Genomic DNA, 24568 nt, shown 5'->3' with positions numbered 1-24568 from the left:
TCCAAGTGTCCGCTAGTCCATGGAAATTAGAACCTTGACCATGACGACTGAAGGGAGTTCTTAGAATTATCAGTGCTGGCCAACTAGGGCCTGCTCTCAACATGCTCTATTTAGAACATTCTGCCTTACTGTGTGGACAGACAAAGCACTTCATCTGATACCCAGCTTTTCCTTCGAGAGAATTTTCAGATTTCTCTGCTTTCAATTTTCCCCATAATTTCTAACTGTTATTGAGCCACAACACAACACAATCTGTCAGGACAGACTAGAAAAATTAACTGAAAATGAAAATTCCTAAATTGGGCAGATCAAGAAGATTCCACTGTGATAAATGAAGTAAACCCTCATAATGTTGTATAAATAGGCTAAATTCCTAGAGCTCAGATTTATACAGAAGGAAAACTTACAGGAGAGACAGAATTTTCTTACTCTGTCCTGTGTCCTCAAATGTTAATGGTCCAAGTATTGCTGTTTCTGAGCAAGAGTTGACCTCGTAAAAGGCAGCTACTTGAAAAATTTTTCCAGTGAAAATATCTTGCAGAGAAGCTAGACACATCAAAAAACACCACTGGACTAAGTGAAAATATTAATTCTAATAGCACTTCTATTGCACTTGCATCAGGGTCCTTATTACTCCTTTCTGAAGTTTTATACAATGCATCCAGCATTCAGCATGAGGAAGAGGACATTGTACTAAGATTTTCCTTGGCTAAACAATCTGTCCTCAAAGAATATGGTCATAATATCCTTTCTTCTGCAATATGATGCTATATTGTCTAAAAATAAAGATATTCAGAAAGCTGCCTCGCCCCGAATAAGGAATCTGAATTCTGAATTTTACATTTTCTACTCTCTTCTGACAAGTCTTTTGGAATCTACTCAATCAGGAACAAGTGGTAAAACTCCATCAAAAAGTAAAAATAGAAATAAAAAGTATTATTTTTTTCTGTTTCTTTGGATATCGGTTTAAATGGAGCATTCAGTACATAGTAATTATGCCCAAACTGCAGTACAGGATAAGTAAACACATAATTAATATCCATGTACACTCTTCCCAAAGCGCACAAATATCTTGTGGAAAAAATCAAACAGGCTTTTGAGAAGTTAAATTCAAGAGAGGTATCAGCTCTCATTCTAGAATTTCTTAAGATGGCATGGTTATAGGCTTGAGACATTGCACATATGGCCACACTTAGTATTCTTGGTCAATGAGGAATTCCATCCTCACATTATAAGATTAATTTATGTTGTTAATTTACACTATCTTCATCTAAAACTTCTAGACACCATCAAGCTCTAAAAATAAATACAAATGGAGAACAGCCCAAAGTAAGGGATATTGTATCCTGGGGGATACAGTACTTGATCAAAAATTCACTAGAGTTTACTTAAACTCTGTTTTAAATGAAAAAAATTAATTGGAGTATGGGACAGTGAGCAGAAGATCAGATTTAAATTGAATCTTTTTTGTATTAAGGTATTTAGTTTTATTTTAGCACTAGTTAAATGAAAATTGAAGTTCTAAAATAGTTTAAAGATACATACAGATCTAATAGGCTGGTCTAATAAAGTGTAATAAACAAATTATGAAATTCACTGTAATACCTAGCAGTTACAGATGCATGGTAATATGAAGCTGTTCAGTTGTAATCCATCTGAAACATATTTTTGTTAAGGCATATACATAAAATATCGGCTTTGTGACTGATTATTTATGCAATTTGTTTCCAAATGAATACACTTTATAGTCCGTTACAGCTATTCCCCTATTCCATTTTGTTTCCCCAGACTCCATTTTGTTTTCTGTTCTCCTGTGGCCGCCCTTCCCTGGCTGTTAAGTTGTTTACCAGGGCCACTGCCCTTCTCAAAGGGAGGGCCCCTTAAGTTGTTTAACAAGAGCCATTGCCCTTCTCAAAGGGATGGCCACTTGTGCTGCATGCTAAGTGGGACCACTGCCCTTTTCAAAGGGTTAGTCCTGTTATCACCTCGTTGAACCTGGGCTTGGTGTAGGGTAGGCAATGTCTAGAGCTGCAAGGCCTATTGTGGTTTTAAGATCCTGGGCATGAGTCATAGTCTCATGTGCTCTTGAGTCACCTATTGCACAGGACTATGTCCAGGCATGTCTCTGGGCTTACCTTCAGTTTTTCCCCTGTGCCCCCTCCCCTGTGACAGAGGGAGCCTATCAGGATTACTGGTGGGAAACTGCCCAAGTTTGCCTTTAAAACCAGACATTTTTGAAACACACCTCAGAAAGGTTCCTGCATTGCTGCCTGGTCTGATCAGCCAGGGGTTCTGGGGGGTCCTTTCTCCGCTCTCGTTTTATTTTTGAGCGTACTCCCGTTTTTGAAACCCCCCCCACGAAGAACGAATTGCTACCTGAGAGATCTCCTGATTATTGAGACTGTACCGAACCCTCCTTGCCTCTTCTGATGTTGCTGCTGCTTCTGCCGTTGCTGCTGCCTTGGGGACTGGTAAGAATCCCTCTGTAAAACTTTCTATACTTTTATTTTATTATTTTAGCTGCTGGCTCTGTTTCCCCAGCACACAGACTCAAGCTAAACCTTGGTCTGTGTCTTAAAACCTCTCTTAAACTACAGGGCTCTTTGCCACTGCTAAGCTCTGCTCCTGTGGGCTTTGCCTTGGGGCTCTCTGCTTTCAGCTGTATCCACCGCTGTAGCCACCATCCCTTGGCTTCCTTGGGAGCTGGGTCCTGGATACATACCACTCTGCCCTCTGTAACCTCCCCATAGCATAAGGTGCACCATAGGTCTTGTTTTTTTTTTTAATTTAATAAGTCATAGTTTGTTAAGATTGTAGAGCTTGTAAGTTTCTGTGATATTTGTTGTGTTGCCTAATTGTTGGTTAAGATAAGTTTAGAAAATCATTGCCTGGTTGTATTCTGTAGCTGCTTGTCATTTTATATAAGTTTGATTAAGTTAGGGGATAGATAAGGTTTTTACTATTTGAATTTGTCTTCCCACTGCCCCAATCCCCCCCCCCCAGCTCCCCAGTCACTCATTGCAGTCTCTCTGCTGTTTAAACTTGCAGCCTGTCTGCTCTCTGTGTCTCCCTGAGTTTAAATCTCCCTCTGTAGCGCCTCTATCTTTGGTTTCTGCTCCACCACGTGCTCCTCTTCCCCCATCCCCTAACCTCATTCCTCTACCACTGCCTTTCTCTCTCTCTCTCTCTCTCTCTTTTAATCCCTTCCCCCACGTGTTCACCCCGCTCCTACTGCTGCCAAACCTCAATTGTATTACTGAAGTCTAGCATAAAACCCCATTGATTACCCTTTTTCTCTCTCACACACCTCACATTTTATATTTACACCACTGTGACACATTTTTACCTAGAGTTGTTGGTTATTTAACACATTTTACCCATAACTGTTAGTTGGTTATATGCTGCTGTGACACACCCTTTACCAAGAAATTGTTAGCTACCTGTTACATTTATACTTCAGTGTTAGTTGGTTACCAACTGTATTGTACCCCACTGTATTGTACCCCACTATTGAAACCCCCTATACTATACTAAAAGAACTCCCTCCCCAATTGCCTACCTTAACAAACACCATACCCCTCACTATTAAATTTTCCCTGTTTTTGCATTTTCTTAATAAAGTTTATTTTGCACCCCACCTGTGTGGTAATTGCTCCCCAAGATCCCATATACCTGCAGGCAGGGACATTTATAAACTACAGCTTATGCAGTACGGAGTATAACTTTACACTGACTCAAGAACCTCGGAGGTAATATTATTCGCTACATAACATTACTATTGATAGTATGTCACATAAAAAGGACCTTTAGGATAGAGCCTAAAGAATGTTTTTAGAACATTTAAATTTTCTTTAAATCCTTAAAACCTCTAAATTTAAAAACAATATTAGTGGCTTTTATGAACTCAAATATTTGTTTTCTCTCATTCTTGATAACTAAATTGTTATATGTTTGTGAATATGAAAATCTTTACTGTGGGTTAAAAATTTTGCTGTGAAGGACTGCTGCTCATGCCCAAAGTATAATCAGTCTTTTAAAGGGAGGACTCCAAATCTGCTTCTGATGGAATCAATGGATATATTTTTTAAAGCAAATTGTTCTTGTTTTTACCATAATTCTGTGGTTAATTAGAGAGAGCATTCACTGTGGGGATAGTTCGCAATCCTTTTGCTTAGCAGTAATCCTGCCTGTTAGCATGTGGGGAAAAAAAAAACAAAAAAGGAAGTGAAAATCATGGTATTGTAAATATCATTTGCATATGGATTATGCATTTTTGTTGTTAAATGGTTAAAGAGACAGAAAAAATGTGAAAGGTAAGTTCTACTTATACATATAAGATAGCTAACAGCAATCAAGACATGAAATGATGTAGGAAAACTGAAAGATTGTAAGGCAAAAACTAAGTTTAGGTTTTAGAGCCCATCAACAAAACACTTCATAGTGTATCTACAGAAAGAGAACGTTCTTGGTTTAATTTGAAGTGTAGTAGGATTATTAGAAATGAACTGTATCATATGAGATCATAAATTTCTTTATGAATTGGTACCATATGTCAGCCTGTCAGTTTGCAAATATTTACAGAATGAATATATCTAATAGACACATCTCATTACAGCTTCTATTTTGATTATCAAAAAACCCATGTAACAATAAATGGATAAGAAACAGAATGATGTAGTTTCAGTTGCAATTGCAACCTAAACAGCCCCAAATCATATTTTTTAAAGCTTTTTATTAATTCTTCATTATATTATGTGAGGTGAAAGAGATGGCAGGTTACATGGAATGAAGGAATAAGAATTCATACAGGAGAAGGATTCTGTCATGAGAGCAAGTGTTGTATATTGGTTTGAAGTGTTATATTGTTCAGTTTAAAATTACGTTTTATTTTTGTGGACTAGGAAAATAGCATTTCTTTGTACTGTACTTTATTTAATATTATCACCAAATCTTACTACTCAAAACAAGATTATACAATCTGAGCTAAATTGTGTAATTTATGCACTGCCCTCCACTGTGGGCAGTAAAGAGCTTCCAGGATGGATTGTGCCTCATAATAACTTCCAATAGTTCCAGCGAATTCAAGGGGGGCAGGCATGCTACATCCACCCTTAGGCTGATGCAACATGCTCCTCTCTCCATGTCGTACTGGAGTAGTTTGCTCCTTCAGAGACACGTAAGAAGGAGCAGTCTCTGGATTCCTCTTATTACGGGGAATGTGATTTCCCCTAGTCCTTGCACAGCAGGCACAAAGCTGATGGAACCACTACTGGACTTGCATTCCCATCTCAGCACATGTTGCATAAGGCTCAGGTATAACCTTAACCCTCAGTATTTTGGCTTAACAACCGGAGAACATTCTTTGTCAGAAAGCTCTTCAGATGGAAGCATTGCATCTTAAGTTAGCTTTTTTTAATTGTTTTCATAGTTGGTGCATTAACATTTCCTGATGATTTCCTCCTGTACTTTTACTGCACCAGTTAGGGAAAGCTTTCTATCCCATTGACAGACCAGAAGCCTGCTACAGGCATATGCACAATTAAGGTATTATGTGTTTCTAAAAAATAGAGCTGTCTTGTGGGAGTCCTGGAAAGCTACTGGTGAATCTCTTGGCAAATAACTACCTGAGACACTTAATTGATAAGCAAATAATTTCCCAATAGCAAAATTCTATCTTTTTCATTTATCTTCAGTGAACTAATGTATAAAAATAATCTAATTTCAATAAAAATATAAACAAATGACACAACAAAGAAAAATGTAATGAGTCTGATCCTTGACTGACTTTCACTTTGTGTAGTTATTTACCCCTGTGAAAAGTGAGTTCACTACCCGTGCAAATTAGAGGACAGTTCTTGTCAGTTTTATAATCATAAGTGTAGGTGACTATGCTAGTTGCAGGGCAATGGAGGATCAGGCCCAGTAAAACTGCATTTTTGTTGTTGCTATTTTGTTTCAGCTTGGTACAGCTTAGTATGGTTGAAGGACTGAAGTCCAGTTCTCCAAAAATTAAAGGAGGCTGTCCCATTCCACAGTGCAGTCCAGATCAGTGAGGAGTTGTGTCACCACCTGCCTTGCAAACTTAGGTACCTCACAATGCTTTGCTGTTGTAGCTCCCAACCTGGGTCATTTACAAAGAGCCAAACAGCATGAAGGCCACATCCTGAGTATCTGTATATAGCTGCAGTCCTGGTACAGCAACTCTGACCCCAGCAGCCTATCAGCAACTTTCCAGCATCCAGTAGCCTTTGTTACTACTTGCAAACTGACCCTAACACACTCCCAGTCCCAAATTTGTTCTGAACTGTCCAGCGTTTTGGACAGTTCACATATGATAGGTCTGTTGCCATGTAAGGGGGTCAATATCCAACAGCATTCTCCTTTAAATGGAGTTACCAATTAGATTACTTTAAACACAAGACTGAATTAATTTTGATTAAAAAATAAAGCAAACATCATTCTTGGATATATTAGCAGGGATGTTGTAAGCAAGACATGAGAAGTAATTCTTCTGCTCTACTCCATGCTGATTAGGCCTCAACTGGAGTATTGTGTCCAGTTCTAGGCGCCACATTTCAGCAAAGTTGTGGACAAATTGGAGAAAGTCCAGAGAAGAGCAACAAAAATGACTATAAATCTAGAAAACATGGTGTATGAGGAAAGACTGAAAAAAAATGGATTTGTTTATTCTGGAGAAGAGACTGAGGGGGGACATGATAACAGTTTTCAAGTACATAAAAGGTTGTTACAAGGAGAATGTTGAAAAATTGTTCTCCTTATCCTCTGAGGATATGTCAAGAAGCAATGGGCTTAAATTGCAACAAAGGCAGTTTAGGTTGGATATTAGGAAAAACTTCCTTACTGCCAGGGTGGTTAAGCACTGGAATAAATTACCTAGGGAGGTTGTGGAATCTCCATCATTGGAGATTTTTAAGAGCAGGTTAGAAAGTCACCTGTCAGGAATGGTCTAGATCAGGCCTGCACAACTCGTAAAGTGGTGAGTGTCATATTACTCCAAAGAAAAGAGCTGAGGGCCAAAACCCTGTGGCTCCCTCGAACCCCCCGCACCCTGCTGAACCCCTCCCACGCACCACCCAGCACCCCCCCCCCGAAACACAACTCCCCTCAGCTCCGCCCGCCTCACGGAAACAAACCCTCCTTCATCAGCGCCACCCCACCAAAACAGCAGTATTGAACCTTGGTAATATATTATAGCGGGCCCTTAAAGTAGTATAATTTAGGTAAAAGAAAAATATCTTTTTGCTAGAAGTAGAATAAGATCTTCCACCCCCTACTTTGTAATCAATTGCCCTGTTGAATGAATGAGGTGTGAATGAGGAAGGCAGGCACCTCCAAATCCTTGGAGAGGGGATGGGAGCCAGACCACATCAGTAGAACAAGTTGACTTGCCGTTCGCCGCCTCAGCCCACTCCCCCACCGCCGGCTCACCTGCCCGCCGCGCCACTGCCTGCACGCTGGCCTCCTCAGTCCCTCCTCCCCCACCACTACCCGCCTGTTTGCCTTCTCAGCCCCCCCCCACCTGCCGCTTACCTACTCACCCCCCGTGGGCCGCACAGTGAGCCCACGCAGGCTGCATGCAGCCCCCGGGCTGCATGTTGTGCAGGCCTGGTCTAGATAAATACTTAGTCCTGCCATGAGTGCAGGGGACTGGAGTAGATGACCTCTTGAGGTCCCTTCCAGTCTTATGAATCTATGATTCTGTGTGCTAACATCATACAAGAGGAATACATAACTTTGCATATAACATTGCTACACATATTTCACCATGATATTATTGAATAGTGAGTTGTTAGTTTTCAAATGATACCTCACAAGGCATATTTTTTACACAGGTTATTACAATAGTGTGTAGGGTGTGAATACAGGGGTGCATTCAGTCACAGGGTTTTTTTTTAGCAATTCCAATGGCATGGTTGTCAGTTCATCTTGAACTGAATTGTTGGAGGAGTAGTAAAAATTTCTGTCATACACTTTGGGACAGAGAATGTCATTCACTATATGTTTGAGGTCTCTAGGAAGTACGGGAATATAAATGAATAATGATAATGGTAGTCACTTTTTTGTGCCATGTTATACAGAGATAAATACTTAAGATTTTTGAAACTGATAGGAGTGGAAAGAGTGTTTGTTATGCATTCTTTTCTTTGTCCTGACATAAAGACTGTGTATTGGTTTACAGATGGTAACTGGAATAGAGACTGCAAAAATCCAGTCCAGCTACTGAGTTCCTCTAGTGGATATGCATACAATTTGTTGGATTAGTATCATATGGAGTAAATAGACTTATTTTTATTTTTAATCATATAGCTCTTTGTATCTTCAAAATGTTGTACAAATATTAATTAATTAAAGATTAATTTTATGGATTGCTTCAGTACCTTCATATTTATATCTAAATGCTTGAGAAATGTAAATATATTTTAGAGGAAAGGCAGATAGTAGAAGATGGTGGGCTTTTCAAATATTTTTCTCATCCTTTTCCCCCAAAATTAATTTAGCACTTTTAATTTCCATCCATGTCATGCTTAATTTCACCACATTCTGACTCCTTCACTCTAATCTCACAGGTTAGATCATTTCTCCAGTAGTCTCCAGAATAGCAATTTTTTGCCTGGATTTAAAAAACAAAAGCCTTTAAGAAATACGTTTTCTGGCACTGTCCCTGCAGAACTCAGTCATTTTGGAACGAAAAAAGTAATTACTTTTCTTTCCTTACCGTTTTGTAGACCTACTGGACTTCAATCACAACTAGAGTAGTCATTAGATATTAGCAGGGCTGTGTGTATTGTTATAGCTTGGGATAACCCCAATAAAACTTGGAGGGTGGGTCTAGCTACCACTATTCATTTAACGTATTTGTAATAAGCTATTAAGCTCCTTTATGCAAACTTTTTCTCTTGTACCCCACCCCTTACCAGTAATAGATTATGTCTGCCAAGAGAGTGGGCTGCATTTGGGAGCTAGGAGAGAGGGCTGTGGTCAGCGGACAGGAGAGCGGGCTGCATTCGGGAGCCAGGAGAGAGGGCCGCGAGCAGGAGCCAGGAGCAAGATTGGGTGACACTCCCTCCCTACCCCACAGTTTGAGGACCTTTATGGAACCAGGTAGCTGAAACAGTAGGGGCATCCAGCCAAAACACAGGCACATGTGACCAAAACAAAGGCATGTGTGAGTGTCCTCAGGAATTTGAACTACATGGGCACAAAGGCATCCCTGGGGATTGTTTTAGGAGAGGGGGGTTGTCTATAAGAGGAGCAGGAAAAAGACCCATAGTAGAAGAGAAAAAAGAAAGCACCAGACACAGAAGCATTGGTAGTGTGACCCTGAGAAAAGCTAAGAGAACTTTTGGTTTAAGTGCTGACTGACAGAGGCTTGGAGCTATGAACAAATAAACTATCTGCTGGTGTTTGATTCCTCCTGTGTTCAAGGAAACAGGACTTTGTACATCAAAGAAATAACTGATTCTACCATCAAATCTTCTCATAATGGAAACAATCCACAGGTCCCACATCTTGGCTAACTGCCTTAGTCAAAAATGGGTAATAGTTTTTTGTAGCACTCTGGACTTAAACATAGTTGAGACACACTCATTTCTGTGATTTAGGGCATGTCTATACTTATGGCTAGATCAGTGCAGCACTGTTGATTTAGTGAGTCTGGTGAAGACCTGCTAAGTCGATGGCAGAGTGCTCTCCTGTTGACTTCTGTACTCCAGCTTTCCGAGAAGAGTAAGAGTAAGTCAGCGGGAGAGCTGCTCTCATCGACACAGTGCAGTTTAGACACCGCTGTAAGTCGACCTAAGTCATGTTGACTTCAGTTACGTAATTTACAGCTTTAGTGTAGATTAGCCCTTAGTAGTGTTAAATTCTGTGTACATTTTAACTGGTTGCAAAATCATTCCATACTGTATGATTTAATGAAATAAATCTAATAATGGGCCACATTTTAATATATGTTTAACACTCTCTCAAATATTTGCACTGTGAAGGTGGCAAACACACTAATATTTTCACAGTCTCTTCTAATTTGTAACAGAGAAGTATTACCTGCCATTTATGGGCTGCAAATAGCTACCGTTAGCACTTCACATTCCAGATTATGGATTTTCAAAAAGCTCAGTTTATCTGTACATTCCTGAAAAAGATAACAATGACCATATACCAGGTGTGAACAAAGGCAGGGGAAAACACACGAAACCGGTTTACCCGATAGGAGAGTGTGTGTGCGTGTGTGTAATATATATACTAGGGGTAGTCACAAAAAAAAAAGGAAAGGCAACAATCTTAAAGCAGCAAATAGTACAGGATAAAATACAAATGAATTGACAGGAAATATGTGAAAGAGGAAAACATGACAGGCAGCATGTTGTAGTGGAAAAGTATATAATTAGAGTGGGAATCACGGAAAAGTAAATGTTCCTTTTAAAACACCAAAATTCTTTGAACTTTGAAAAATAGTATGTAATAAAATATAGTTATAAAATTAAATACAAAGAAAAAAATCTATAAAATAGAAACAAATTTGCACCCAGAAGTTAAAGGAAATGGCATTTTAAAGTAATATGCCAAGGAATTAAAAAAAAAAGGCATTGTGCCCATTTTTGCTGCTTTATGATGTATTAAGGTCGGAAAGGTGTGGTAGGTTAGGATTTATAATTTTACTTTTTCTACATGGTTCTTAAACTTTGAAATAACAGGAATGTTATATATACTTTTTCCCTGATTTTGTTGGTGGACCTGTAGGAGAAACAAGATATGTTTATGACATCTTAACTGATATGCTTAGGCTGTTTGTATATTTTACAAAGGCTTCATTGATTCACAGTGATAGTAACTGAAGTTAAAGAGGTACTAATCAAACAAACACGTGGAAACTGACAAAATCACTTCCCCTTTAATCACCTTAATTTTCACTCTTACTTGTGCTCTTATCATGTCATTATATTATCTCTTATCATAATCTTAATGTAAAGAAAACTTTTAGACTTTCTTTTATTCATGATGAAAAAGGATCCAAGCTCAGTTTGTTTATTTTAAATTTGTAGGTTACTTTAATAATTAAAGATGTCAAAACTTAAAGATACTAGTTTTAGTATGGGGATGCTTCCTACGCTCATCTTTTGCTGCAGTAAAAGGAGGTATGTAGCAAGCATTGCATATGAATTTGTCAGTCAAAAGTTGGGGGGTCTTTGAACTGTTTAATTACAAAGTATAACCCAACATGTATCTGTTGACTAGTGGGGAAAGCAGGATATGTAGGAAAGTGAAGAAGCAGAAGATGGCAGCACAAGGTGGCCACACTGACTCTGAGCACTAGGCAATACACCCTAGCCGAACCAGGAAGCCATACTGTCTCAAGCCATTAGGTCCCACAGCCCTGTGGGAAGGGGTTGTCACCCTGACTCTGGCCCTTGGGCTCCACAACCTTGGTTGAGAGAATGGCCATATTGACTTCAACCCCTAGGTCACACTACCCCAAGACAAAGAGTGGTCATAAGGAAGCGACTATGGGGAAATAATTACCACACCCCGTCCCAAGAGGGGATGGGGAGCACTTGCCGTGTGACAAATTGGTGGAGAATGTGGGCAACATCCAGAGCCTGCTGAGAGGTTCACTGGGAGGAAGAGCTGTGACAGCCTCCCTTTCCTTTCTTTTCTGCTGTGGTTGGTTGTGGTTTTTTGGTTTTTTGTTTTCTTTTTTTTGTGATTGTTCCCATGTAACTTAGGAAGACGGAAGCTGAGAGAGTCCTAAAACGGCTGCTGGATAGCCAGCAACATCATTTACAGTTACTACAACAACTGGTGGTTCAGCAACAGCAGCAATTGTCCCAGCAGCAGCAATTGCTGTGGGAGATGTTGGCTTTGCACCAGGCCCAACAAGAGTGCCTGATGCAATGAATGGTGACAGTATTGCAGCCTGCTCCCCTGCTAGACCCCCATGTTGGTGGAGCCAGGAGCAGTCTAATAGGACTCCCCATCCGACTGACTGAGATGTGGCCTGGTGATGACCCTGATGCCTTCCTAGTAACATTTGAGACGATTGCCACCTCTGCTAGATGGCTGGGGGAGCATTGGGCCACCTTGCTGGCTCCATATTTGACTGGCTTAGCACAGGTGGCTTACTGCAATATGGACCCCCAGGATGCATTGGAATATCGAAAGGTCAAGGTGGCCATCCTCAACCAGACAGGCGTCAACCCTGAGACATACCGACAATGATTTTGGTGGGACTAATACCCCCTGGCTAGGCCAAGGGCTGTGACCCAAAAGCTCTGGGATTACTGATGACGCTGGCTGGAGCCAGAGGAGCTGGTGGGGCCCAGGTGGTGAAGGCAGTGATGTTGGAGCAGTTTATGCAGATTTTCCCCACCGGAGGAAAAGAATGGGTGAAGCAACATCGACAGACAGAAGCAGTCTCCTTCATGGAGGACTACCTGATGCTGAGAGGTCAGAGGCACGAGGGTGAAGTACCAAAAATCCTGAGGACCCAGGCCAACAGCTAGAACAAGTTGTCTGTCAACATGAGCCAGGGAACTGAACTATCAACCTGGTCCATTTAAGGCAGAGAGAACACTGATTAGATGGCAACCAGTCAACCAGCCACCAGATTGGGGGAAGAGTGGCTTGCAGGTAGGAGGCAAATGGGGCTCCAGAGCTGCTGGAGGAAATGGCCCAAGGAAAATGTTTGAGTGTGGACAGGAAGGACATTTCCATTACAACTGCCCATTCATGGACTGCAGTTATGGCTAAGTGCTGATGGTGGGTTCCAGAGCAAGAAGAAAAGGCCACACCAAGCTACTGGTAACCCTGAACGTACTCCGGTGGCAGCCATAGTTGACTCAAGCTGTAGCCAGATGTTGGTGCGAGCCAATCTGGTAGAGTCCCCCAAACCTGTAGGGGACCCAATCCTCATGCAATGTGTCCATGGGAATATACGATCGTACCATGCTGCTTGGGTACAGTTGTTGGATGGACACTGAGTGGAGGTGTTCTGGGCTGGGTTGGCCCCAATATTAGCCTACCTGGTGATCTTGGGGCGAGACTGACGAGGGTTCTGCAAGATTGTCCAAGACTGGAGTTGTCGAGCACCAGAGAAAGACAGAACATGTCCAATGAAAAGGGGGCGTGTGGCCCAAGGGAGGTCAGGGAACTTGGAGAGAGACTTCTCTTAAACACAGTACCTCCCTACAACCCATTCCCAAAGCAGGACCAGCAGGAGTGACAGATCCTGACTGCCTAGACAGGAGGGAATTTCATGAGAGAGCAACGAGAGGAACAGACCCTAAACTGTGCCTGGGAACAAGTGGTGGTCCCTGATCCAGATGGGGAGGCCAAACAATGAATGCCACAGGGACCCCAGTTTGAGGTACGCAAGGATCGCCATTACTGCGTAGTCAGGGAGCCCCACACCCAAGAAGACCTGGGTAGTTGGTAGTCCCACAGAAGTACTGGAGAGGCCTGTTACAGTTAGGCCACTCAGTGCTCTGGGCAGCACTTAGGCAGGGAGAAGACCCTACAATGGGTGGCACAAAGGTTCTTTTGGCCCAGCACGGAACTTTTGCGAAGCCCGCCTGGACCCCCTTTGTAGCACTCCCTGTGGTTGGGGTTCCATTTGAAAGAATCAGCCTAGATCTCATAGGACCCTTGGAAAAAAGCAGCTCTGGGTGTCAGTATATACAGGTGCTGTTGGATTATGTGACTAAATGTCCAGAGGCTGTCCCACTACAGAATACCATGGCCCCTACCATAGCAGCTGAACTTCTAAAAATCTTCTCCTGGGTGGGGAAACCTATGGAGATTCTGACTAACCAAGAAACCAACGTCTCATCCAAACTGATGTCGGAGTTGTGCTGGTTGTTGAATATCTGAGCACTTAAGACTGTATAACACCTGCAGACAAATGTCTTGGTGGAAAGGTTTAATGGGATGTTGAAATCCATGCTAAAGAAATTCATAGAAGATGGCCCGTGACACTGGGACAAGCTACTACCGGCCTTATTGTTCGCTGTCTGGGAGGTTCCCCAGGTCACCACAGGCTTTTCACCTTTCGAGCTGCTTTATGGGAGATGGATCCCTGGGAGGGATCCTCCATCTCCTGAAGGAGACCTGGGAAGAGCCTGGGTCACCTACAACTACACGAATGACTCCAGAAGTTGGAAGCATTTGCCCGAGTGAATGTACTGCAAGTGCAACAGACCTAAACCCACCAATACAACTGAGGGGCAAGGCTGAGCACTTCTGAACCCGGGGATAGTTTCCTGTTCCTGCTACCTTTGGCCAAGTCCAAGCTGCTCGCTAAATGGCAGGGCACTTTTGAGGTGGTTCGACAGGTAGGGCCAGTGGATTGTGAGGTGTGCAAGGGTTAACTCTACTCTCTGGGCCAAGGAGGCCACAACCCCACAGTCCTGCAGGGCATGCTGCAGCTGGAGACTAGGTATAAAAGGGAGCAGCTCAGCTCATTCAGACTGACCACTGAAGAGAAAGTATGCACGTTGAAAGCTGCAGCCCAGGAACCACAGAATCCCCAGATGGCAGAAGCCAGGGATGCTGAGACTCCGAAGGACGCCCATGGAGAGGTGGAGCTGTTGTGAGCCGCACTGACAGAGGAGCGCAGAGACCCTGGAGACGCCAGGACCATGGTATCAGGAACCAGATATGAAGTAGCTCGGGGAGACTGGCTGTGGTGCTGAGTGGGGTCTGCATGTTTTGGGTGGATTCCCCACTGACACAGTGGAGGCCATACTTGCCACTGACAGGGCCCTGAGATGGTACCTGGTGGAGAAGGGAGGGCCTGGGTACCCCTACCTGGCTGCCACCCACCCCAGGGTGACGGGCCACTCCCCTGACAGGCCACAGGGTCACACGCCCCAAGGAAGGGGCAGTTATACTGACTCTGGCCACTAGGCTGTGCAGCCCTGAGAGAGGGCAACCTTATTGACTCTGGCCGCTAGGCCTGAGCAGCCCTGACAGAGGGAAACCCTCCTGACTTTTGCTACTAGGCCATGCTACATTGCTGAGTCAGGTGGCCACAGTGACTCTGACTGCTAGGTGATACACCCTAGCGGAACCGGGAAGCCTTATTGACTCGGGCCATTAGGTCCCACTGGTCTGTGGGGAGGGGCCATCACCCTGACTCTGGCCATTGGGCCACACAACTTTGGGAGAGAGAACTGTCATGTTGACTTTTACCACTAGGCCACACTACCCCAAGACAAAGGGTTGTTTGTAAGGCTGTGACTGTGGGGAAACAATTATCCTACCCTGACCCAAGAGGGGACGGGGCTCACTTTCCCTGTGATACTGCCTTATTAGATATGCACCTGCTAAGTGGAGACTGCAGGAAACCTAGAATACTTCTAATTTAAGGAGCGCATTTTGCCTCTAGAAAATAGGGGCCAGATTGTGTACTGGACTATACTTTTGTAAAACTGGTGTAATTCCATTGAAATCATGAAGTTACACTGGCCTAGAACTCCTGGAAAACAGAGGGGAATGTGGACTTACTTGTCTGTCTCACTCTAGCCAGGGGCGGCTCTAGGGATTTTGCCACCCCAAGCACGGCAGGCAGGCTGCCTTTGACGGCTTGCCTGCGGAGGATCCGCTGGTCCCGCGGATTCGGCGGGAGGTCCTGCGGGAGGTCCGCCCAAGCAGCGGGACCAGCGGGCCCTCCGCAGGCAAGCCGCCGGAGGCAGCCTGCCTGCCGCCCTCGCGGCGCTGGCAGAGCGCCCCCCTGTGGCTTGCCGCCCCAAGCACGTGCTTGGTGTGCTGGGGCCTGGAGCCGCCCCTGACTCTAGCAATCTGCAATCTAGCAATTTTGCCATTATCGAGAAAGTTTGCTTGGAAGAGGGCAGAGGTACATCTGACCAGCAGAATGTAGTGTGACAAAGTTCCTCCTCTACCTTGGTGGGTCCTGCACCTATTGGCAGATTTACTCACCTCAGTGATCTTCCCCACAGTCTGGATCAACTCCTCCTGTGTCTGATCAGGAGTTGGGAGGTTTGGGGGGAACCCGGGCTCGCTCTCTACTCCGGGTTCCAGCCCAGGGCCCTGTGGATTGCAGCTGTCTATAGTGCCTCTTGTAACAGCTGCATGACAGTTACAACTCCCTGGGCTACTTCCCCATGGCCTCCTCCAAACACCTTCTTTATCCTCACCACAGGACCTTCCTCCTGGTGTCTTGTACTCCGTAGTCCTCCAGCAGCACAGCCTCTCACTCTCAGCTCCTTATGCCTCTTGCTCCCAGCTCCTCACACACACTTCCTCTCCTCTAGCTCCTCCCTCCCTGACTGGAGTGAGCTTCCTTTTAAACCCAGGTGCCCTGATTAGGCTGCCTTGATTGGCTGTAGGTGTTCTAATCAGCCTGTCTGCCTTAATTGGTTCTAGCAGGTTCCTGATTACTCCAGTGCAGCCCCTGCTCTAGTCACTCAGGAAACAGAAAACTACTCAGCCAGTGACTAGTATATTTGCCCTGTACCAGACTCCTGTACCACACTGGTCTGGGTCTGTCACATATCCTTCCCTCCTGCTCAACGCCAAGGGGTTGGGCAGCTTAGGATGCCAGACAGTGGACACGTGACAAGCCATCGGCATTACCGTGATGGCTCCCTGCTCTGTGTTGCACACGGAACTGGAAAGGTTGGAGGGATAAGAACCACCTGGTCACTCTTGTGTTCTTCTCCTTGTTCCACTGCATCCATTGAAGAGGGGCATGGTCGGTCACTAGGACAAATCTGCACCCGAGCAAGTAGTAGCGCAATGCTTTCATGGCCCATTTTAAGGCAAGGCACTCTCTCTCCACCACTGCATATTTTTGTTCCCTTGGAAGGAGTTTCCTACTGAGGTAGAGAATTGGGTGTTCCTCCTCCCCAACCATCTGTGATAGGACGACCCCCAACCCTACTTCCGATGCATCTGTCTGCAGGATAAATTCCTTGATGAAATCAGGGGCTATCAGTACAGGGTTACTGCAGAGGGCAGTCCGTAGGTCTGTGAATGCTTCCTCTGCTGCGTCAGACCATCTCACCAGATCAGGTCCACGGGCTTTCACTAGGTCTGTCAGGGGGCTTGCCCTTGTGGCAAAGTGGGGGATAAATTGTCGGTAATACCCTACTACACCTAGGAATGCCCGGTTTTTTTTCTTGCGACGCGGTCGGGGCCAATTTTGGATGGCCTCCAACTCATTGACTTGGGGTTTTACCAGACCTTTTCCCACAATGTAGCCAAGATATTTGGCCTCTGTAAACCCTACAGCGCACTTGGCAGGGTTTGCTGTAAGGCCAGCTCACCTGAAGGTATCAAGGACTGCCTCCACCTTCTCTAGGTGGGTTTCCCAGTTTAGGGTATGAATGACCACATTGTCCAAGTAGGCAGCAGCATAACTGTTATGCGGGCATAATAGCTTGTCCATGAGGCGCTGGAAAGTAGCTGGGGCCCCATGTAGTCCAAAAGGGAGGACAGTATATTGAAAAAGACCCTCTGGTGTAGAGAACGCAGTCTTTTCTTTTGCGTCTTCCACAAGGGGAATCTGCCAGTACCCCTTTGTCAAATCTAGGGTAGTCAAGTACTGGGCATTCCCCAGACAGTCCACTAGCTCATCTATGTGAGGTATGGGGTACGCATCGAATTGGGATACTTCATTTAGTCGCCGGAAGTTGTTGCAAAACCTTGTGGTGCCATCAGGTTTGGGCACCAGCACGATTGGGCTGGACCACTGACTGTGGGATGCTTTGATGATCCCCAACTCCAGCCTTTTTTTTACTTCTGCTTTTATTTCCTCTCTTTTGGCTGCTGGCACCCGATAGGGCCTCATTGTTATTCTGGCCCCAGGGTTCGTGATGATGTGGTGATATGTCTCAGTTGTTCGACCTGGTTTTGTTGAGAACACATCTTGGTTCCAGAAGATCATCTCAGACACCTCATTCTACTGGTCTGGTGTTAAATCGGAAGACACTCTTACCTGTTTGGAAGGCTTGTTTTCCTGGGTTAGGTCTTTTCGGATAGTTATGCATGCCTCTTGTGCATGCCAGGGTTTCAGAAGGTTGATGTGATAAATCTGTTCTTGTTTTCAGCGTCATGGCTGCCGCACCTTGTAGGTTACTTCCCCCACGGGTTCAACCACCTCATAGGGTCCCTGCCACTGGGCCAGAAGCTTGCTTTCTGCCATGGGTACCAACACCATCACCCGATCCCCTGGTTGGAACTGTTGGACTTTTGCCTGGCGATTGTAATAGGTACTCTGGGCCTCTTGTGCCTTTTCCAAATGTTCCCGTACAATAGGGGTGACACGGGCTATCCGGTCTCACATCTGTATTACATGTTCTATTATATTTCTCCCCTCATTGGGTTCCTCTTCCCAAATCTCTTTGGCGATATCTAGTATGCCACAGGGGTGACGTCCGTATAATAACTTGAATGGGGAAAACCCAGTTGAGGCCTGAGGTACCTCCGGGATAGCAAACATAAGTTAGGGCATTAGGATGTCCCAGTCCTTCCCGTCCCGACTTACCGTCCTTCCTTATCATAGCCTTGAGGGTTCGATTAAACCTTTCTACCAACCCATCAGTCTGCGGATGGTAAACTGAAGTTCTCAGAGTATGTATATGGAGCAGTGTACAGAGGTCCTTCATTAGCTTTGACATAAATGGGGTTCCTCGGTCTGTTAATATCTCCTTTGGTAGCCCCACTCGGGCAAAGATCCCCACCAGCTCTTTGGCTATCATTTTAGAGGCTGTGTTCCGCAGGGGGACAGCTTCTGGGTAGTGAGTAGCATAGTCCAAAATAACAAGTTTATATTGGTGGCCCTGAGCCGTCTTCTCCAGGGGTCCCACTAGGTCCATGGCTATTCGCTCAAAGGGGACCTCTATGATGGGAATGGGTACTAAAGGTACCTTGGGGGACAGGGACTGTGCAGCTGACACTCCGGGCAGGATGCACAGTACCTTCGCACTTCTTCATGTACTCTGGGCCAGAAGAACCGTCATAGGATTCGTGCCAGAGTCTTCTCTACCCCCAAGTGCCCCCCAAAAAGATGACTACGTGCAAGACTTAATACAGCATTCTGTTGTTTTTGAGGTACTAAGATCTGCTGTACCTTCTGCCCCTGTATTGATGCAACTCGGTACAAGAGATTCTTCTTCATTATGAAGTAGGGTCCTGGTCCCTGTGTTTTCCGTTCCACGGGGACCCCATCTATTTCAGTCACCTCCTTTCTAATGTTGTTGTACCTTGGGTCTTCAGCCTGGTCCCGTCCAAAATTTCCTCTTCCGGGGCTAATCTGCCCAAGATCTAGGGGCCCAGTCTCTGTTGCCTCTACTGGTTCAGAAGCGTTAGGGTGGGGGTCAGACTCAGGAGCTTCTCCCTCCTGGGTAGCCTCCTTTTCAGCTGCTCGGGTCCGCCTACCTACGAGAGCGACCCTTTGGCTTTGGGCCAGTATTTGAGTTCCCAAGGCCTTAGCTGCCCTCCTTTCCCTTTTCGACTTTCTACCATGTCTGGGAATGGAAAATAAATCTGGGGATATTTCAGAGAAGACTGGGGGTTGACAATCTACTGTGGATGCCTCACTAACTTCGGGATTCCCCTCTTTCTCCAATCCTCCTACTGGGAGTAAGTCTCCAAACCGTGGGAAGTCCCCCCCTATGAGCACTGGGTATGGGAGTTTAGGGACTACACCTGCTGCTACCTCAGTAGTGTTCCCCTGAATCTCAATTTTTACTGGGATGGTGGGGTAATAACCTACTGTCCGATGGACGCATGTTATTCCTGTACGCTTAGCCCACAGCAGCTGACTACACTTCACAAGCTTCCCTGAGACAAGTGTGATAGCACTCCCCGAATCAACTAGTGCTGTGGTCTCTTCCCCATTTAGCTTTACTGGTCTGGTGTACATATGTGGGGTTAGTGAGACCCCCACAAGGTGGATTAGGGAGCATGGGTCTGCCCTGTTCCCCAGGTTACACTGCATAGGCTCCTCAGCATTGGGACACTGTGCAGCAATATATGTCCCCACTCCCCGCAGGCATAACATCTCTATGGTGCCTTAGGCATTCCCCGGTCTCTTGGTTTGGGCAGTCTAACCTCTCGATCCTCTTCTCTCTCAGTGCTCTGACTCTTTGTGGCTTCTGGTGAGCCTTCAGCCCCTCTCTTTTTCCACCTGGGCTCTCCTCGTGGCCCCGTCACTCAAACTCTAGGGCTTAGTGCTGCTAGTTTAACCCGGGGTGCCTCTTCCTTAACTGGTCGGGTCAGCTCCCTCGCTGTCCTTTGCCTTTCTACCAGTGCAACAACCTCATCATAGGTGGAGGGTTCGTTCTGGCTTACCCAGGCATGAAGGTCTGGCGGTAGTCCCCTCACGTATCAGTCAATGACCAGAACCTCTAGTATCTCTTCTGGACTCCAGGACTCCGTTCGCAACCACTTTCGTGTGAGATGGATGAAGTTATACAATTGGGACCGCGGGGTTTTATTTTCCTGGTACCTCCACTCGTGATATCGCTCGGCCCGCACTGCAGTTGTTACCCCAGATCTGGCCAGGATCTCTGCTTTCAGCTGGGGGTAGTCTGCTGCAGCCTTTTCAGGCAGATTATAGTAAGCCTTCTGGGCCTCCCCATACAGGAATGGGGCAAGGATGCCAGACCACTGATCTTGAGGCCAGGCCTCCCGTAGGGCTATCCTCTCAAAGGCCAGAAGGTATGCCTCTACATCATCCTCCTGGGTCATTTTCTGCAGCCAATGGCTGGCCTATATGATCTGCGTCCTCTCATGGCCGCGGTTCAGCTCTGTAAGAGTCTTTACCTGGTTCACCAATTCTCGCAACATAGCTTGGTCTTGAGAAGCCTGGTCCATCAGCAGGCGATTAGTCTCTTGCTGCAGCCATACTGCCTCCTGTTGGGCAGCTGCCTGGACACGGGTAGCCTCCTGCTGGGCTGCTGTAGCTTGTATCAATGCCCGTACTAAGTCATCCATTGTGGTGGGGAAAAAAAAAACCTCTACTTTTTTTTTAAATCACCCTCCTTCTTCTGCCGCGCTGTGCACACCAGATCCCACTCCTGACACCAGTTGTGACAAAGTTCCTCCTCTACCTTGGTGGGTCCCGTGCTTATTGTCAGATTTGCTCACCTCAGAGATCTTCCGCACAGTCTGGATCAACTCCTCCTGTGTCTGATCAGGAGTTGGGAGGTTTGGGGGGAACCCGGGCTCACTCTCTACTCCGGGTTCCAGCCCAGGGCCCTGTGGATTGCAGCTGTCTATAGTGCCTCTTGTAACAGTTGCATGACAGTTACAACTCCCTGGGCTACTTCCCCATGGCCTCCTCCAAACACCTTCATCATCCTCACCACAGGACCTTCCTCCTGGTGTCTGATAACACTTGTACTCCTTAGTCCTCCAGCAGCACAGCCTCTCACTCTCAGCTCCTTGTGCCTCTTGCTCCCAGCTCCTCACACGCACTTCCTCTCCTCTAGCTCCTCCCTCCCTGACTGGAGTGAGCTTGTTTTTAAACCCAGGTGCTCTGATTAGCCTGCCTTGATTGGCTGCAGGTGTTCTAATCAGCCTGTCTGCCTTAATTGGTTCCAGCAGGTTCCTGATTACTCCAGTGCAGCCCCTGCTCTAGTCACTCAGGGAACAGAAAACTACTCAGCCAGTGACTAGTATATTTGCCCTTGTCATGGTATAATTCCCCAATCTGAACCTTAGAGTCCAAAAGATGGGGTATCAGCATGAATTCCTCTAAGCTTAATTACCAGCTTAGATTTGATAGGCTGCCACCACCCAAAAATATAGTGTTTTGGGGCACTCTGGTCCCCCCAAAAACCTTCCCTGGGGACCCCAAGACCCAAATTCCTTGAGTCTTACAACAACGGGGAATAAACCATTTCCCCTCCCCCTCCTTTCTTCCTCCAAGATCTTTTCCACCCTGGGTACACTAGGAGATCACCGTGATTCAAGCTCCTTGAATCACAAGACAGAGAAATCAGGTTTTCTCTCCCCCTTCTCTCCCCCTCCCAGGCTTTCCCTCCCTGGGCTATCCTGGAGAGAGAGACAGATTCAAGCTCCGTGAATCTAAAACAAAGGGATTCCACCTTTCCACCCTCCCTTCTCTCTCCCTGTCTCCTACCAATTCCCTGGTGAGTACAGACTCAATTCCCTTGAGCCTCAACAAGGGGAAAAAATCAATTAGGTTTTAAAAAGCAAATCTTTTAATAAAAGAAGAAAAAAGTAAAAGTCTCTGTAATTTAGATGGTAAATGTTACAGGGTCTTTTAGCTTATAGACACTAGAGAGGAGCCTTCCCCCCAGCACAAATACATATTAAAATCATTCCAGCAAAATACACATTTGCAAATAAAACAATCAAAAAGACTAAACCGCCTTCTACTGTTACTTACTATTTGAATAGAAAATTAGAGAGCCTGTAGGTACCTCTGGTTACCCTCTCAGAACACAGAGAGAACAACAGACAAAGAAAGAACACACAAAGACTTCCCTCCACCAAGATTTTAAGGTATCTTGTCTTCTGATTGGTCCTCTGGTTAGGTGTTCCAGGTTCACTGTTTGTTAACCCTTTACAGGTGAAAGAGACATTAACCCTTAACTATCTGTTTATGACAGCCCTCTACCAGACTCCTGTACCACACTGGCCTGGGTCTGTCACAGTAAGATTAATTACCTTAACCCTCTAGGTCAACAGTATAAGCAAACAGTATTCAGAATAAGGTCTTTAACCTTTCCATAATGCATTAGACCATTTAATTTTTTAGAATCAGAAATCAATTATTTAAAAAAATGAGTAATTTGAACAATGTTTGATTGCTAAAATGTATTATTGCAAAGGGAATTATCTTTTTAATTATGATTTGGAGTTTGGTATTTAACTCCTGATTCATCTGCTTAATGAAAAGTAGTTGTTCTAATTGTGTTGTATTTTTCACATGGTGATGAGAAAGGGACCAAGTTCTCAACAAAATATAATAGAAAAAGTAATATCTAATATGTGTTTTGTGGGTTTATGAGAATGCCGAACTGATACTGGTTTTTATTTTGAACATTCTGAAAAAATAAATAATCAAATATAATACATGTTACTCTATCGTATATTTTTCTATCTAGTATTTGGCTTCTAATTCAGCTTTGTACGAATGCTACAATTAAACGTTTGGTATGTCTCTAAATTCCCTGAGTAGCTCAAAATTGGTATTCAGAAAACTGTTGAGTATGCAACTTCATACTTTTTAATTCAGAAGATTTGGCTGCCAACAGTTGCACTTTTATTTTTCCTTCAAGCAAAATAAAAATTCCCAATAGTAAATCATTGAACCTTCCTCTAAGATTAGTTGCAAGTCTCTGTGTGTAGTTAGTAGTTTAAGTTTAGTGTTAATAAACCCTGTAAAAAAAAAGACCATAAAATGTTTAAATTTAATTGCTGCTGGGGTATAAAAAAAGGACAATTATTCCAGTGAGATTGCCCCCCCCTCCCCTTAGCTCTAACTGAAGCATGTACTCCCAGAAGGTTTAGATTTTATAAGAGTTCTTGAGAAAGCAGCCCCTAAGTATGGGAGGGCAGAATCTCCATTTGTTTGTTTAGTGCTGCTGTGGGGGTGTGTGTGTGTGTGTGTGTGTGTGTGCACTCCCTGGTTAAGTTCAGGTGAGGTGGCCTGCTGTACTGCAACCTGTTCTGCTGCTTCCATCCAGCTGACTGACAATGCCATTTTCACAACATTTCTAGCTTAGACAGCGTGAAACTTGATAAAGTTCAAATCCACTTCTCTTCTTGGTAGCGCATGATAGCTGTTAATTTAGTTTGCCTAAGTAATTCCTGATGTCATAGCCCAGCATGTATGCATGCAACAATTTGAACTCAGTCAGGTTTTAGTTTACATTTTTTCTCCCATTCATCTCATTTTAACAAGTAGTGACATCTTTAACCATTTGAATCACCCTTTTTCATGTCATAGGAAGAAGTCAAAATCTAAGTAGCCTAATCATATTTATCTATTAAATACTGACATATTGTTCTATATGAGGGCCGGCTCCAGCTTTTTTGCTGCCCCAAGTGGTGAAGAGGAGGAAAAAAAAAAAAAGAGCCACGATCAGCGGCTTCATTCTTCTTCGGCAGCAATTTGACAGCCGGTCCTTCCCTCCGAGAGGGACTGAGGGACTTGCTGCCGAAGACCCAGATGTGCTGCCCCTTTCCATTGGCCGCCCCAAGCACCTGCTTCTTGCACTGATGCCTGGAGCGGGCCCTGTTCTATATCAATGTTTTGTGACCAGGGGATCCTTTCTTCTTTAAAACATAGTTGGAGACAGTACCATTGCTTCTCACTCTCCTGCAGTTACTACCTCATTCTGTTCAATCACAGACAGTTTTAAAAAAATGTTGTTGCCTCTGCTATTTAGAAAAATCTGATCAACTTTTGCACAATTGATCAGGGATCATTTAAGACCAAGGTTTGCTTCTTGGTACACAATCCCAATCTTATATACTCTTCTCCCCCCCACCCCCGCGCATCATGGCTTCGCCTTCTGATTTCTAGTCATTATCACTTCACGAGTTAGACATT

At 44.7% G+C, this 24568-nt stretch overlaps 1 protein-coding gene and 1 long non-coding RNA gene across 5 annotated transcripts in view; one reads left to right on the top strand and one right to left on the bottom strand.

Annotated features, from left to right (window-relative positions):
- Positions 1-24568, top strand: part of SDK1 (sidekick cell adhesion molecule 1) — a 672152-nt gene that overhangs the window by 53711 nt on the left and 593873 nt on the right. The gene's annotated exons all lie outside the window — the stretch shown is intronic.
- LOC127057566 (uncharacterized) overlaps positions 15956-24568 on the bottom strand; it is a 477062-nt gene continuing 468449 nt past the window's right edge. Inside the window, exons 2-3 of the long non-coding RNA XR_007776121.1 lie at positions 21356-21484; positions 15956-16180 (exon numbers count right to left, since the gene is read on the bottom strand). This is a non-coding gene — a long non-coding RNA (uncharacterized LOC127057566). The remainder of the gene's footprint in view (positions 16181-21355; positions 21485-24568) is intronic.

This window comes from Gopherus flavomarginatus, chromosome 9, assembly GCF_025201925.1.
Source record: "Gopherus flavomarginatus isolate rGopFla2 chromosome 9, rGopFla2.mat.asm, whole genome shotgun sequence".
Taxonomy (NCBI): Eukaryota; Metazoa; Chordata; order Testudines; family Testudinidae; genus Gopherus; species Gopherus flavomarginatus.
Note: the sequence above shows the minus strand (reverse complement) of the source record. Positions and strands in the feature narration are given on the sequence as shown.